The 18,337-nt window shown below is 42.6% G+C and overlaps 1 protein-coding gene across 1 annotated transcript in view; it reads right to left on the bottom strand.

The window, feature by feature from the left end:
• Positions 1-18,337, bottom strand: part of LOC126101085 (uncharacterized) — a 63,230-nt gene that overhangs the window by 26,540 nt on the left and 18,353 nt on the right. The gene's annotated exons all lie outside the window — the stretch shown is intronic.

An 18,337-nucleotide genomic window follows, 5' to 3' on the forward strand; every position in this document is an offset into this window, starting at 1 on the left:
ACACTCACACCAGCTAGGTGTCTCGATTCTTCTCAGTTCTAGGAAATTACACTCCTGGAAATGGAAAAAAGAACACATTGACACCGGTGTGTCAGACCCACCATACTTGCTCCGGACACTGCGAGAGGGCTGTACAAGCAATGATCACACGCACGGCACAGCGGACACACCAGGAACCGCGGTGTTGGCCGTCGAATGGCGCTAGCTGCGCAGCATTTGTGCACCGCCGCCGTCAGTGCCAGCCAGTTTGCCGTGGCATACGGAGCTCCATCGCAGTCTTTAACACTGGTAGCATGCCGCGACAGCGTGGACGTGAACCGTATGTGCAGTTGACGGACTTTGAGCGAGGGCGTATAGTGGGAATGCGGGAGGCCGCGTGGACGTACCGCCGAATTGCTCAACACGTGGGGCATGAGGTCTCCACAGTACATCGATGTTGTCGCCAGTGATCGGCGGAAGGTGCACGTGCCCGTCGACCTGGGACCGGACCGCAGCGACGCACGGATGCACGCCAAGACCGTAGGATCCTACGCAGTGCCGTAGGGGACCGCACCGCCACTTCCCAGCAAATTAGGGACACTGTTGCTCCTGGGGTATCGGCGAGGACCATTCGCAACCGTCTCCATGAAGCTGGGCTACGGTCCCGCACACCGTTAGGCCGTCTTCCGCTCACGCCCCAACATCGTGCAGCCCGCCTCCAGTGGTGTCGCGACAGGCGTGAATGGAGGGACGAATGGAGACGTGTCGTCTTCAGCGATGAGAGTCGCTTCTGCCTTGGTGCCAATGATGGTCGTATGCGTGTTTGGCGCCGTGCACGTGAGCGCCACAATCAGGACTGCATACGACCGAGGCACACAGGGCCAACACCCGGCATCATGGTGTGGGGAGCGATCTCCTACACTGGCCGTACACCACTGGTGATCGTCGAGTGGACACTGAATAGTGCACGGTACATCCAAACCGTCATCGAACCCATCGTTCTACCATTCCTAGATCGGCAAGGGAACTTGCTGTTCCAACAGGACAATGCACGTCCGCATGTATCCCGTGCCACCCAACGTGCTCTAGAAGGTGTAAGTCAACTACCCTGGCCAGCAAGATCTCCGGATCTGTCCCCCAATGAGCATGTTTGGGACTGGATGAAGCGTCGTCTCACGCGGTCTGCACGTCCAGCACGAACGCTAGTCCAACTGAGGCGCCAGGTGGAAATGGCATGGCAAGCCGTTCCACAGGACTACATCCAGCATCTCTACGATCGTCTCCATGGGAGAATAGCAGCCTGCATTGCTGCGAAAGGTGGATATACACTGTACTAGTGCCGACATTGTGCATGCTCTGTTGCCTGTGTCTATGTGCCTGTGGTTCTGTCAGTGTGATCATGTGATGTATCTGACCCCAGGAATGTGTCAATAAAGTTTCCCCTTCCTGGGACAATGAATTCACGGTGTTCTTATTTCAATTTCCAGGAGTGTATTTGACCTTTAAGTCTTGCTGTCAAAAGGTGCTGCTTCCAAAAGGTGCTGCATCCTGCCAAGCCTCTTTCAAAACAGTATTGTAAACCACAGGTGTCTGGCATTTGCGGTAATCAACAGCTCTCCCAGGTACGAAAGAGTTGGAAAGACATCATCGATAGGGGTTGGTGTACTGTAATAAACATCGCAGTCGATAGTGAATCACAGAACACATGAGGATGTGCTTAGGGGAGCCGATGAGAGGATGTTCTGTATATCCATTTCGTTACAGCCGTATTGCCATCCTATTTGTACATTATAGAAGATCCAGTTGAACCCTTGCATTGCTACATTATGCAGCTGTTCACGGAATTGATCTGTCAACCCTTACTGTCGGATATACTCCTCAGTGCGTTGAAATCACAATTCACCATGTCAAATCTATCCTCCCCTTACGATTAGAAATACGTAGTCTTTTTACATGAATAGTAGTCTGATCACTTCCTACAAACTTCTAGTGATATGTTTTAACATACGCAACAGTAACTTCAGCATAACATGTTTGGCTACCATTTACATGTGTATAGAGTCCGAAAGTATTATGATATGTCCACACTGGCACAAGCTGGCTGTCGTTTCATACCACCCGATAGCAACACCACTGCCCCCCCCCCCCACACACACACACACACTACATGGTTGTTATCACATATTTGTTGAGGAATAAAGGGTGTAATTACAATCAAAAAAGCCCTAGCGTCTTTTTTATTTTCTCTATTGCGCCACATCCACGAAATCCTTTCGTTTTGTTATACTTGTAAATCCAGCCAACACAGTGGCGTCTTATATTTTCTGACCGCCAAGTTGGAGTCTGTGTTAGTGCATTTGACCCTTGTGCCAAGTTTACACTCATAACCACCGTAGACCTAACACTCAGATCACACACATTTCTTGACTAAGACATCATAGCGAGTGAAATATACTAGAGTACGTCCATTCGGGGTTAATTTTCAAGGACAAGTAAACAGTGGAGAAAGGTTTTCATATCGTAAAACTGTTCTGTATCGCATGTAAGCACATTTTATGTTTCTCTTGTTAAGCACCGTATCTGTTTAGCGCTTTGGAGGGGGCCACCCCGAGTCGGATCTCTTGCAGCTGGAAAAAATGAGCTATTAGAGCGTCATACAAATAAGTGTGAGAAACGATGACCTAATGATAGATATTAAACGGATACCTGTTTAGATCCTACAACATGTGTTCGAAGCTGAATTATCAAAAAGAATACCATATTATGTAGAAACCGTCAATAGGATTAAATGCAAAGCATGCTCTATTCGAAGCGTACAATAGACTTCTGTTTGTCACTCCAGTGCACCAGTTGTATAGAATAGAAAAACCACTATGAATCCATCGTCATTCAGTTATTCAACTTCAGTCTCGTGCAGGATGTCTGTCAATAAGGTGGTGCTGTGGAGGCTAGAAGGAACAGCAGGAGCGCCGTACTTCTAATAGTGAATTTGAGCAGTGGTAGTGAGTGTATTGTGCAAAGTATGGTCGTGGATGCTGGAGTTCATGCTTTAGTTATCGCTATTTCAAAGGTGTTAAAAGGGTTTAGTGACTGCACGACTCAGCTTTATTCAAGAACACATCTATTACGACAATTAGCCTTTAGTACTACTAATTCTCTGGGAAAGAGAATGTTACTGCTTGCAACACGTTGGAGCGGATGAAATCAAGAAATGCACGTAATGTACTCCCGGATATTTATGTGAAACATTAGGAGTCGTTGACATATGAACGCTCTTGATTACTACATGTTACTTACACAACTTGTAACATCACTATGTGATATGTCGCACAGATTCTATTTGTTACCTGAAGTGTTTAAATGGGATGAACTCATTTCAAAGTATCGGTCCTGCTTTAAGCACTATGATATGAATGCACGACGCCAGATTGATGGATCACCATCAATTAAGATGCATTGTGTTGGATGTACGACTAGCATGACCAATAATAAATCATAATGTCTGTCCATTAACCAAGTAAGCTTCTACTACTTTTTTTGCTGTTGCTTTACTTTATGGTTTCTGTGATTATGAACATAGACAGTTCGTATTTAAAGACGCATCGTTAAGTAATTTCAAGGATGTGAAGTGTGCTAAAACACAAAGGAGTACAAATTGGTTACCATGGAATTCACCTGTATCCCCTTCTACCTAAAGGGGAAGAAAAAGATCGCATGAACGTGTCGAATCTTCAAGTATGCTGCTATTCAAGAACTGGAATTCTAAGGGTGCTCTCCTCTCCATCGACTCAAGAAGAAGATGTGTGAAAATGGTGTTGTTCTGTCTGCTTATGAAAATGTAAAATTAGTTTTAAGTTGGATGAGAAATAAAATGAATTTTTACATCATAATATGTGTATGATTTCTCTTCGCCCTGTTCCCACTTTGACACCAAAGTGTTGTCTGGAAGCTATGTCTATGGCTTGTTTCAAGCACAGGAGGTATAATTTGAGACATGTTTGTTGTATGTATCTGGAAGGACACAGTCACAAGCCTCCCGCTCCCATAAGCCAATTCATACTGCACTAGAGGTGTAGTCCCATAAAACCAATCTATATGCTTTGTTACCTTCCATTTTAAACTTAACCTTCATGTTCAAAACTAATGTCATTTGTGTCATGTACATCCATTATAAACATTTGTTAGTCTACAGACTTGTGAAATAACAACAACAACAAAGATATTTGGTTATGAAGATTTTCATTTATTCATTTCACAAAGGTACAATTTGATTTTTGAGATACAGTTCAGTTCTTGAGCTACAGTTTGACATTTCAAAGCAAATGTACTTTTAACTTGCACACTATTACTAATAACTTGGAAAAAGTAACCTCCCAATAGAGAGACTGGTTGAGAATATTTTTAAAAATTTTCCGGCAGTACTAGTTGAGAATATTTTACAATTTTCATAAATCTACTCTAAAATTAATGCGAGATATTTTACTACAACTAAATTCCACAGTGCAGAAGTAGAAGTTTTACAATAATTCTGATGGATTGTGTATGCTTAGAAACTAATCAGTCTTGGACAGCTAGCGGCAGGTGAAACTTAAAAGCTATTCTATTTACATAACGTACATGTTGCACAGATATCTATTTACACAGTATACATATGCTGCATATGAATAGATAAATATACATATACTTTCTTTTTTATGTGCTTTTATTTGCATTTTTTTTACTTTTTTCACACACACATACATGGTGTGTTATCCTTCTTTATGCTTCTTCCGCATATGATGTACACACACACACACACACACACACACACACACATATATATATATATATATATATATATATATATATATATATATATATATATATACATGTGTACACATAAATAAACAAATAAAAATGTACACACACACACAATTATTTACACTATGATAAAGGGGCCATACTATTCTACATACACACACACACACACACACACACACACACACATACACACACACACTCTCATTCATCTCTCACTCATAGTCCCCCATCTTTTCTCGCTGCAGGTGATTATGTGATTATGGGAGAGTTTGAGTCCTGTCATCATAAATGACCCTTTTATCATCATCACGTAACAGAACGATTTTACATTCCAGCGTAGTGTACACATTGTGTCCTCTCGACTGAATATTATTTTGCTGTACCGCGTGTGGTGGCAGCAGGGCAGCATCATGAACACCACTGCATGAGCGCTGCAAACAGTCTTCGATTGCTCTTGATGCCAAATGACGCACACCCTTAGCCCACCTCTGGGTGGCATCTTCAAATATACGATTCACATACACAGACCTAAAAACTCCACAACTGGCAATCCGTTCGCCTCGTCTTTCGTAAGGCTGATAGCTTCCTTGTTCTGTGGAACAATACCATAAGTATTACTGCTTACTGCTCGTTTATGAGGACATGTCAAATCCATTACAGTGATACCTCATTACTTCATATGGACTGCAGGTCTTCATCCGACAGATGACGCTATCTGTATCAATATGAAGTAACTTAGGACCTGCGAAATGAGTTTTCACAAACTATAGTGGAATCACTACATGTGGAGTTCGGATATGTCTAGTATGCAAATCCCCACATAAACAGGTTTCTTGAAATCTACTGAAGTTTTCGCCATCTCCACGACAATGAAGTTCTTATTGAATATGATGACATGTCTTTTGGTCTGGCAATGCATTTCCTTAAGCCCCATTGCCCACCCCATTCGGTTCTAATCAAAATTTCGCTACATTCCCACAAATTCTCCATTGCTTTGCTGATAACGGAATTACTCATTAATTTCAAATAATCTTTTTCGAAGTCACATGCCACAGAAGCCATCGGAATTATGTTCAAATCAGGATTCATTGAAGGAGATAGCCCAGGTGATATTAACCAGCTCCATCCTCAAGCTGAGACACTGGTTGAAATTAAGATAATGATTAATATATCTCTGCTTATTGCATAGTGGTTTCATCAGTTTTGGGGTGCAGCCTCGTCACGGGATTATTTGCTCTGGACACAGTGGCAAATAAGCGTGCACATCATGTAAACTAATAGATTACGTGAATCCTGCCTCCACCACTTACCCCACATCAGAATCAGCCCCCATACCGTTGATTTTTCCACCTAATTCTTTTATTCGTCTTTGGGTACCCATCAGCAGGGACTGTTGCATGGTGTGCCCATGTAAGTTATCTGCATGAAGTACATGATGTAATTTGAATCAAGGGATGCATTGAACCTGTCACCCATCCATAACCTGTCATCCATCCATGAGTTATTTGCTGTGTCATGTCTATGGACACATTGGGAAGTCCACCACGGATCCCTTGCTCAAAGAAACGATTGGTCAATATTCGATGCTGCACTACGTTTCTTGGGCATTGCATTTCAGGACAAACCAGTGCTGTGTAATAAAAGGTGGGATCGAGCGAATATGTGGTCTTGGGAAGACTCCAGAATTTCTTGAAAACATCCACAAACAAGCGCACTTCTGTATCCATGTAAAGCTGTGCGTACTCTGCTAAAGTGGTGATGTTGAATTCCAGCCAGACGTTCCTGGCATGCTCGTGCTCTGCGTCCGATATGGCATCCCCTGTAAGTTTGCTGTAGAATGCTTTTATGTCAGGTAGCCTAGTTTCATTGAGTTTTCCCATACTATCCAGATACTCGTGGAAACCCACTTCCTCGTCAGGAAACGCAGCTTGGGTGATATGCATATTGTCCCTAGGTAGAGTTTCAACTAGTTTCCGGAGCGGTGTCTGAATAAAACATAGCGAGTCAAGAAATCAGTGTGTAATTCTTCGAGAATGAAATATATTTCTGGACGTTCTCAGGCATGACACTGACCTCACTGTTATCAGCCAAGTGCTCAACAAGGAAGCGAGCGTCATACCCGCTTAAATTATGTAAGAAAACGGGTATATGTCTTGGTAATCGGTACTTCGAATGGCATGTATTGTGGGATGCGCCACGGAAACTCCCATTAAGAGGACAGTGGTCCCTACTAGAAGATTCCGCTTTTCTGTCAAGCGGCAGCCCACGAATATGACAGTCAGCCACGTTACTGTACAAATCTTCATTCTCCTTCGATCTGGTCATGGGAATGTTGTCGTCGTAAAGCCTATCAGCCTCCTATGAACGTTTTTCGACCTCAATGAGTAGCCAAACCGCAGGATTATCCCCAAAATAAGATTTGTAGCGGTTATGACTTGAATCAAGGGACGATACAATTTGGTGCGATGTCGCATGTGGTACATTTTTTCTGTAAATGTGGTACATCGGTCGTAGGGTCACCTTGATAGTGGGTGACAGAAGCGAGAAGCCATTCGAAGTCAGCATACGCTACAAACAGGCATCGCCCCTGATGATTAGCAGTTTTAAACTTTGTGAATTTGTCTTCCTCAGTAGGAATAACAACACATACCGGGTCCTTGGTATCGTAATCTACAAGATGCACTGCTAATAACTTGTCTGAGGCAAAATAATTCAGCTACCTTGAGCGAATATGCTTTTTATGTTCATGTTTACTCAACTGAGACAATAGGGGTCGGGACATGTCTTTGATACAAACATAAAGAGAACTGCCTTTCTCCTTATTTTTCTCATTGGAGGATAAGAGCATCTTTACATGCATGTTATGCTCATCGACGACTATATGCTTCTTCTGCTGATCTGACTGAGTTTCTAAAGGCCATAATCAAGAACCGATATTCCGATATTCCGCACCTCAAATTTAGGTATGTCCTGGAGTTTGACGGGAACTCAATACCATCAAAGCTATAGCACGTACGAGTGTCAAGGTATCTACCACATATATATACGTGTGCCTTGGATTCTCTTTAACACTTCCTTCGCAAGCCACGATCGACCATGCAAAACAAGTCTGATCGTTTTAATTTTTCACATTAATACATGCCTTCTTATTATCTACATCCTTAGGAAGCTTCGTATAGATGGACCCTCCATTTGCTGGATCATAGACGTATGTATGTATGTCCAGGTAGCTCAGTGTTTTAGCTGACCCCCTAACTTCCATTTTGGAAAACTGGGCCCATGTAGGTCTCAAGGAGGACTCACAAAGCCCTCAGTGGTTCACGTGCTCGTCTTTATCACGCCATTATTCTTCCATAGATAATGAAGACTTGTTTCTTCAACACCATGGATGAATTTTGGAGGGGGTGGGGGAGGAGAGGTGCAACAGTACAGTGTACAGCCCTGCATCACATTTAATGGCGTGATACTGTTATCGCAGATCATTAACAACCTGGAGCAGCTCTGTTTCCATTACAGGAAGGCACGCTCTTAGATACCCAATAGGGTCGCAGTACGCTCCTGCCAGTTTCTCGATTCTAGTGAACGATGCTAACTCCTCAAAAAAGTAATTTTTGAGAACCTATCTCTCTGGAGTACAGCGGTTTATTTATTATTTAAAACTGAATAATTCCACTCCTCAAAGGTGTCTGCAATTACCAAGTACTCTAACTGGTATGGTGTCACTGACCTGATGTCCTTCACTAAAAGGATGGGAGAGGGAATTGCCACTAGCCACAGCATTACTACAATATTGCTACTACTACTACTACTACTACTAGATGAGACTACTACTGCTTGTGGTGAGGTATTGAGGGGTATGTGCTATACCTTGCGAGATTGGCAAGGATGAGATTGTGGAGGAGGAGGAGATGCTGCAGTGTTGGGCCGTTGCAAGCAGCCTCGTTCCTGCTGCGGCTGCAGCCCTGACCCACTTGCGGAGGAGGGGCAGCCCATGGACGCCAGAGCGGAGCTGGTGTGGGGGCGGTGGCGGGGGCGGCGGCTTCTCGCATGTATTGCATGGACGTCGTATTGAATGGACGGTGGTGCTGTAGAGAAAGAATAACGAACACGCTTAAGTAAAATGTTCCAGACATCGACAGCTGCTACTACTGCATGGAAAGAAAGAACACTTAGTATTTGAAAGTGGAATCTTACTTCGTTCTGGCGCCTCGGCATCTCACTCAGGTCATCCAGCATCTCCTCACGCCGACGAAGGTCTTCCTCCATCTCCTCCACCCACTGTGACATTTCGTCATCGCCTGAACTGGGAGGGAAGAAGGAAGGAAGATGGGTTTAACGTCCTGTCGACATGGAGGTCATTAGAGATGGAGTTAAGCTCGATTGTGTCAAGGATGGGGAAGGAACCATCGCGAAGGAAGGAAGATGAGGTTTAACGTCTCGTCGACATCGAGGTCATTAGAGGTGGAGTTAAACTCGGATTGTGTCAAGGATGGGGAAGGAACCATCGCGGCATTTGCATGGAGTGATTTTATGGAAGTCACGGAATACCTAAATCTGGATGGCTAGACGCGCATTTGAACCGCAGTCCTGAACAGGGAGAGAGCCGTCGGTCCATCTCACTGATATCACCTAATACCACACATTATTTTTTTAAAATAAAAAAGCACATAAACTCTCAAAAACCACGAGAAAAAAATATTATTTTTAGAATATGCACTTACAGGAGATCAGCGATGGCTCCTACCTATCCTCGACGAATACCGCTCGCTGTTCACCTTCTTCTACCAGGAAACCGTCCACAGCGACAACAGAGAATGTGCACCATATTATATATACATTGAAAGTTTTGTCAAGCAGCAACATATTACATATGCACAGTACTGTGAAGAAGAAAAATATGTATACTACTTACAATGCTGTTACTGCTACTATTACTGCATCTCAGCATCCAGGTGGTCAACTACCCTCTGGACAAATACTGAAACAAGAAAACGAAATGTATGTAATTCTTAGTGGAAGAAAAAGTTACAGTTATCGATTTTGCTCCATCGAAAATGTCTACAATAGTAAATAATGTGCAACATATAAGTATACGACGAAATTTTCTTTGAAAGAAATTAGTATATGTGCATACTCAAGGCGATATTGCTGCTGCTGCTGTTGCTTCTTAGTATCCAGATCGTCATTATCCTCTGGACAACTGCTGAAACAATAAGAGAACATGTACTCAATACTATAAAATTCTTAGTGAGAAACTTACATTTATATATTCTAGTCCTTAGAAATCATCAATAATAACCTCAGATACGTTGGTCGCAAGATATTACATATACCACGAATATGAAGAAGGAAATATATACTTACGGCAATATAACAGCTGCTGTTTTCTATTGCTGACGCATCTCCTACTGCTGTTGATGGCGATGACGCATCTCAGCACCTTGTTCATCAGGAATTCGGTGGATATACGCTGAAACAACAACACGACTTGTATTCAATACTACAAAATTCCTAGTGAAAAAAAATTGCAGTTTCCGCTTTGATTCTGTATTTACCAGGTAGTTCTCCATCCTTCTCTAACGGTCTCAGCCACTTGCCGACACTGGCACTGCTGCTGTTTGATGCCGCTGAACGCTTCATGTTAGATCGGCGACGAACCAACCTAACGATTAACGCAACTGGGCGAGGAGAAGACAATCGACCTCACACAATGCGGCTGTAGATGAAGGCAGAATGAGAATTTGAATGGAGGGGTTAGGGCTTATATACCTTCACTGAGTCAGCTTCAGCCAATAGGAACACGGCATTCTGGAACACGTAGCCAACAGGAATGCAGTATTCGAGGATACTTTCGTCGATGGGTTTGGACAGTTTGATTCACGCACACACGAACACGATATAGCCAGGAGTAATTTCCTAGAACCGTGGAGAATGGGGACATCTAGCTAATGTGAGTGTGGACGTACGATAATTTTTTCGGGTGCTATACACCTGTATATGATAATTGCAATGCTTTTCTGAAACGTGTATATGAGCAGTGTAACGTTACTGTGGTCGCTGTTCTGATACGTGCAAAGAAGATGACTATGTCCAGTCGTATGGGAGGTACGGATTTGACACGGAAAATTGCGATTTCAGCCCATCTATAGCCATGAGGAGAATGAATCATTTTACGTGGAAAATAATGTCCAGTCATAAGAATGGCATAGATATTGATATTTTCAGAGTCACAGTCGTCAGAAGGAGGTACTGTCGATACATTGTTCACTGTCAAGTGTCACCACATTGGTGCTATGATCGTAACATTTAATTGCAATTACACTGATAAATATATGCTTGGTTTCACAGGACAACTCCGCCTTGCATGTGGGTTCATGGCAGAGGTGTCCGGTGACCGGAATGAAATGACATTTCCGGTTTAAGGCGAGAGCCGTTGCTGAGCCTTCGAATTGATCAGACGGGGTACAACCAAGTCGCCCTCTGATCAGGTAATTAGCGAACTAGTACTTAGTATGTGTTGGGCAGCCTTCTGATCGCGTGTGTTGCGCGTATTCTTTGATTTTTATCTGGGATTTTAAGAAGATTCAATATGGTGATAGCTGGCGCTGGATGTATTTATAATATCTTAATTTCAACCACTCTGATCATCGTGGACACTCTCTATGGCAGGGCAGTTCATTTGCAGCAGGCCAAGTCGAGCTGCAGATGGGCTGCAATTACTGAGACATGAGTCCCACTGTGGCTGCTGGCAGTGCACATCTGGCCTGGGGTGCTGTGTGTGGACATTTGGACATGAGTGTGCGGGATGTGCGAGTGTTTCAGTGATGTCCGACATCTAGCCATGACAACTACTACCACGGGATGGATCGTAGTTTAAGTGTGCTGTGTTCAGTTCTTCTCAATGCATCGAAGTAGACTCTGTCTTGCAGTGGTATTTACTGTAGTTTTCTCCATCCCACTCCTTCCAATTGTAGTGTAGAGAACAAGCTTAGGAATTCTATAGTACTTTGAAAACCCAACTGCAAAGTCAAATACCCAATTATACAATGTATTGTCTCCAAGGGTGGTATAGCAAGCAACTACACCAACCCAATCCCTGCACGGACTGTTTAAGGACATAGCATGCAATTGAGCTGAAAGTTTCCAGCTTAACGTACTTCCTACCACCGACCTAACTGTGCCAATATCCACCAATAGGAACCAAGGGGAAAAAATCTAGAACAGTATGGAAACTACGCAGTTCTGGGATCGAATCCCACCAAATATACCAATCTCAGCATCCACCAGGAGGAAGCAAAAGTTATCGATTTAATTAATTAATCAATCAATTGGATAGAGTGAGGGAGTATTTCCAAGACATCCACAGCTGGGGGTTATCCTGGTCTCCACTACTTAGTTCAGAACAAATGTGGGGATCAGACACTACCTTGAATGCCTTTGTTCCAACAGCTACAGGTTTCCATAGCAAAGGAAGTGTGAGAACAAAGCGATGCACTGACTAGCAATGCCAAGTGTGCATGAGTGGCGAGAGGGATGGGGCAGGGGAGGAGGATTGAAGGGAAGGGGGTGGGGGACATGTTGGTCAATGTGTGTTTGCACACATTTCTTCACACAAACAGGAAGCAACCACTGAGAGAGAAAGAGAGGGAGAGAGAGAGAGGGAGAGCATGAGTTGCGATAGAAATTTCTCAAGTCCCTGATGTGTCAAGTACGCAGTGCGGTGCGATTGAGCTGGAAGTCAGCAACATGAAAGGTGTTTTTTTTTCCACATATGTTTAACGCGATCTCTGACAGTATAATTACATATAGTGAGTGTTTCATGACAGTATCTCTTGCGCAGTCGGAATAAGAAAAGCGCCACAATTCTTTAAGTATTCCATACTGCCTTGTCTCCCATTAACTGCTTAAATAAACAGTATTCCATTCACTGCAGTCAATTTCCCGAAAAATACTTCAAATAAATATATAAACTATATTCCAAACACTGCTTAGTATTCCACAAGTTGCTTAAATAAACGATAGTCTATTAATTGCATTGACTGCCAGAAATTGTTTACACAATATTCCACACACTTCAATCGATTTCCCACGAAATTCTTTAAATAAATAAATAAGCCATATTCCATATATCGCCTTACATCCCGCAGGTCGTTTAAATAAATAATATTCCACACATTACCTTGTCTAGCAGAAATTGATTCCCGACATGCTTCTTTCTTATTTGAGCGACGAATCCATTTGGGAATATGCCAAAGTGTCTATACACACACCAAGATGAGAGACAGGTTCAACACATCCCTTGATTCGAGTTCGATCATGATCCTCGAAGTGAATAACTCACCTATACACACCATGCAACAATCACTGCTGACTGGCGAGTTTTCAAGGGTGCCTGAAAATGAAAGTGGGGGATTAGGTGGAATAATCAAGGGTATAGCGGATGATTCTGATGTGAGGTATGTGGTGGAGGCAGAACACACATACTCTATTAGTTTGCATGATGCATATGAGAATTTGCTGCTGTGCCCAGAGCAGCAAATTCCGTGAGGGGGCTCCAACCCAAACCTGATGACAACAGTGTGGAATAAGTGGAGATACATTATTCATTATCATAATCTTCACCAGTGTCTCAGCTTGGGAATTGACGTGGTTAGAATCAACTGGGCTATATCCTTCAATCAGTCCTTCTGGTTGAAGGAGTGTACTGATTTGAATGTAATGTTGAGGGCTTCCGCAACATGTGACTTCAAAAAAGATTATTTTAAATTAATGGATAATTCATTTTTCAGCAAAACATTGGAGAATTTGGGGGAATGTCGTGAAATTTTGATTATAACCGAATGGGATGGGCAATGGGGCTTAAGGAAATGCATCACCAGACCAAATTTTAAGCAGATCACCATACTCAGTAAGAACTTCGTTGCCATGAAGATGGCAAAGACTGCAGTAGATTTCAAGAAACCTATTTATGTGTGGATGTGAATACTAGATCTATCTGATCTCCAAATGTACCTTTTCCACCATGAGTTTGTGAAAACTCATTTCGCAGGTCCTAAATTGCTTTGTATGGATAGAAATAGCTTCATCTATTGGGTGAGGAACTGTGATCCATATGAAGCAATGAGGTACCACAGTTATGAATTCGACATATCCTCATGAATGGCCAATAATCCTTATGGTATTGTTCCACAGAACAAGAAAGCTAACAGCCTTATGAAAGATGAGGTGAATGGATTGCCAATTGTGGAGTTTTTAGGTCTGTGTTCAAAAATGTATGTGGATCACACATTTGAAGATGTCACCCAGAGGTGCTCTAAGGGTAGGTGTCATAAATCATCGAGAGCCCTCTCTATCAAAGACTGTATGCAGTGCCTGTACAATGGTGTTCATCGTGCTACACAGTAGCCACCACATGTGGTATAGCAGACTATTATTCAATAGAGAGGACACGATGTGTACACTATGCTGCAGTGTAAGATTGTTCTGTTACATTATGACGATAAAAGGGTCATTTATGATGACCGGATTCAAACTCTCCCATACACACACTACTCACTTGTAGCAAGAGAAGGGGTGCAGGACTCTGACTGAGAGGAGGAGAATGAGTGCGATTGTGTGTGTCTGCACACCATGAGTGCAAAAAAAAAAAAACAATTTTATAAATACACTTACACCTACCAACGAAAAAGAAAGTATAAAATTGCACATTATATGACAAAAAAGTGTAAATATCATATCTAGAATGTCGTGTGCCATGTACATTTGTAAATAGAATAGTTAGCCACCCAAGTCAGATTAGTTTTTAAGTGTATATAGTTCACTGCCTATCAACATCATTGTTGTTCATCCATGTAACTGCTACTATTGTGATTGGTATAGTGTTACAATAAAAGTATATCTACATTGGTTTATATATTTATATATATATGTGCAAATTGTCAATATTTCAACCAGTAAATTTTTGTTTGTTATTGTTAAAAACAGTATTTAGTGAAAAACATGCAAATTGTGGGCTCAGGAATTAAATTGGAATCTCGAGAACGAAATTGTACCTGTGTGAACTGAATAAATGAAAAATCTCTTTGTCGCTGTTATTTACAAAAAAAAAAAAAAAACCTATCCCAGTTCGCACTGAACATGAAAGTAAAGTTTAACATGTAAAATAACAAAATATATAGAATGGTTGCATGTGATTTTGCATATTGTGCAGCACAAATTGACTTAAGGGGGCACGAGGGATATGACCATGTCCACTTCCAAAGACAAATGCAAACATGTGGAAAATTATTTCTTCTGTGCTTGAAAAAAAAAAAAAAAACAGGGATAATATCTGTAAAAAAGTTGCATACTATATATATATATGAAAGTGTGAGAAGGGTTAAATAAGTTTAAAAAACTGTACACATGTTGTGAGATGAAAAGTCAGTTATTGCTCATCCAACTTAAAAGTAATTTTACATTTTCATGAGCCAACACAGCACTATTTTGACACACTTTGTTCTACGTCTTGAGCCGATGGAGAGCAGGCTACCCATAGAATACAGCTCTTGACTAGCAGCAAACTTGAAAATTCGTTGCATGCTTGCGATCTTCTTCTTCCATTTCAAGTAGATGATGGTATCTTTGTGGTCTAATAATCGAAGCAAGGTCACATTATCTTTATAGGATAAGCTAGGATCATCCCAGAGAATTCCCTGGTAGTTACATGTTAACTAGTTTCCACTCCTGCGTGTTTTAGCACACTTCGAATCCTTGAAAGACCTCGTTAATGCAATGTTTGCTGAGAATGTCTCTATTATTCCGGCATCTTCTGTTTATGCTATGGTGCAACATCTTAAAATATGAACTGTCTATGCTCATCACCATAGAATTTCTGCAATGATGTACACATCTTGAGATACATTTGGACTAATGACCTCAGAAGTTGAGTCCCATAGTGCCCAGACCTCAAATGCATTGTGGAATGCTCTGGATACGACACAGCACCTCTTCATTTATGCCAGTCGTTGCACAACACCAGTGAGAGGGCATTAGTTGATCACACAGTCACGTAGAACTAGAGCATGCGCTGCAGTGTGTTCTGGGAAATTTGCCGAAGATTCAAAATCAATTCGCACATCTGTAGGCCCAGATTTTACTGTCTCGTTCTGTTTTGAGCAATCTTTTATGATGTCTGGCGCTAGCTCCTTCACTTTCCGTGGACTGAGTAGGCATCCTTTCTCTTCATAGTATGAAGTATGGAACCTTGCATGGCTGTCGTATGATGGACTGTATACATTTTCATCCACCCCAGATCTAAATAACCACATGGGTAAAATTCAGAATTAGGGTAGACTCTGGCATTAGTCAACCTACAATTATCAAACGAAACTTCCTGGCAGATTAAAACTGTGTGCCGGACCGAGACTCGAACTCAGGACCATTGCCTTTCACGGGCGAGTGCTCTATCAACTGAGCTACCCAAGCACGACTCACGCCCCGTCCTCACAGCTTTACTTCTGCCAGTATATCGTCTCCTAACTTCCAAATTTAACAGAAGCTCTTCAGCGAACCTTGCAGAACTAGCACTCCTGAAAGAAAGGATAAATCGGAGACATGGCTTAGCCACAGCCTGGGGGATGTTTCCAGAATGAGATTTTCAGTCTGCAGCGGAGTGTGCGCTGATATGAAACTTCCTGGCAGATTAAAACTGTGTGCCGGACCGAGACTCGAACTCGGGACCATTGCCTTTCACGGGCAAGTGCTCTATCAATTGAGCTACCCAAGCACGACTCACGCCCCGTCCTCACAGCTTTACTTCTGCCAGTACATCGTCTCCTACCTTCCGAACTTAACAGAAGCTCTCCTGCGAACCTTGCAGAACTAGCACTCCTGAAAGAAAGGATAAATCGGAGATACGGCTTAGCCACAGCCTGGGGGATGTTTCCAGAATGAGATTTTCACTCTGCAGCGGAGTGTGCGCTGATATGAAACTTCCTGGCAGATTAAAACTGTGTGCCGGACCGAGACTCGAACACTTGCCCGCGAAAGGCATTGGTCCCGAGTTCGAGTCTCGGTCCGGCACACAGTTTTAATCTGCCAGGAAGTTTCATATCAGCGCATCCTCCGCTGTAGAGTAAAAATCTTATTCTGGAAACATCCCCCAGGCTGTGGCTAAGCCATATCTCCGATTTATCCTTTCTTTCAGGAGTGCTAGTTCTGCAAGGTTCGCAGAAGAGCTTCTGTTAAGTTTGGAAGGTAGGAGACGATGTACTGGCAGAAGTAAAGCTGTGAGTCATGCTTGGGTAGCTCAGTTGATAGAGCACTTGCCCGCGAAAGGCAATGGTCCCGAGTTCGAGTCTCGGTCCGGCACACAGTTTTAATCTGCCATTAAGTTTCATATCAGCGCACACTCCGCTGCAGAGTGAAAATCTCATTGTGGATACAATTATCAAATTTCGTGGAATCATTTGCTATATTCCCTCGTCTATTTGTCTGAAATGCAAGTATAGTGAAATGAGTGACTCCAGTTGAGTAGCGGTTTTAACAGACCACGTTTGTCTGCTTACAGTCAGAAGTACTGGGTATTCGAAAGCCTTTCATGAACAGAAAGATAATGGCAGAAATACCCCAGCATTCAGAACTATAAGAGCTTCAAACGCTGCTCATCAGATACAGCGGTGTGTGGCATTTTTCATATTATTTTATTCATGGTGATCTCGTTCTCCTCTTGAACTGGTTGAAGGTATGAGTTGATATCCATTGAACTCCATACCAGAATATGTTCCTGTTTAGCATTCAGATCAATTCCCCGCATGTTCTCGAAGTATCTCATAAGCTATTTTAAAGGTATAAATGCACTAAATCTCTTGTAGTCTTCCACTGTTCCATACACTGGCTTGTCTATAAATCATCCAGCGTTTTCTAAATCGTGCAGATCCGAGGGAGAAACAGAGATGAACGTTTTAATAATTGACGTTATGCCCACATTGCATGTACTATCAATCTTGACCTAGTTAAGTTCATATCATATGTTATGATAAAATAATGGTAAAGCGTTACGTGTATGGTTCGATGCCACTGTAGCCGTACAATACCTTTTCGTATGTCATCCATTAAGATATATGAAACTCTTGCACGGGAAGGGTAAGGGTCTTGGTGTTCGATGACAATCCCAATTTTCATCGTTCTTGTTAAATGTGGTTGATGCATAATGTTTATGTGAGAAGTATTCCTGGCATATAATACACTCGCCATATTCCACTAGGATAGTTATGTAGAACGACGTCATTCCGCGGCTACAATCTACTGATTTAAGAAATTTGCAGTTTACGCGTGTTATCAGCTTGCTGTTCTTTTGTTAAGTGGCACGTTGGGCGTTGTGCACTTTGATTTTATACCTTACGCCCATCCTCTCTTCGTTGAGAATGCGGGGACACTGCATTCTGGGGTGGCTGAAGTTCACTGCCGACGCTTTCAGTCTGACAAGTTACAGGTCATCGCTTCTGCCTCCCACATGTCCCACATGGTTGAAGGCCAACGCAGCTTCTGGGTCTCTTCACGTTCTAGGTCTCTGCTG

This window comes from Schistocerca cancellata, chromosome 9 (genome assembly GCF_023864275.1).
Source record: "Schistocerca cancellata isolate TAMUIC-IGC-003103 chromosome 9, iqSchCanc2.1, whole genome shotgun sequence".
NCBI lineage: Eukaryota > Metazoa > Arthropoda > Insecta > Orthoptera > Acrididae > Schistocerca > Schistocerca cancellata.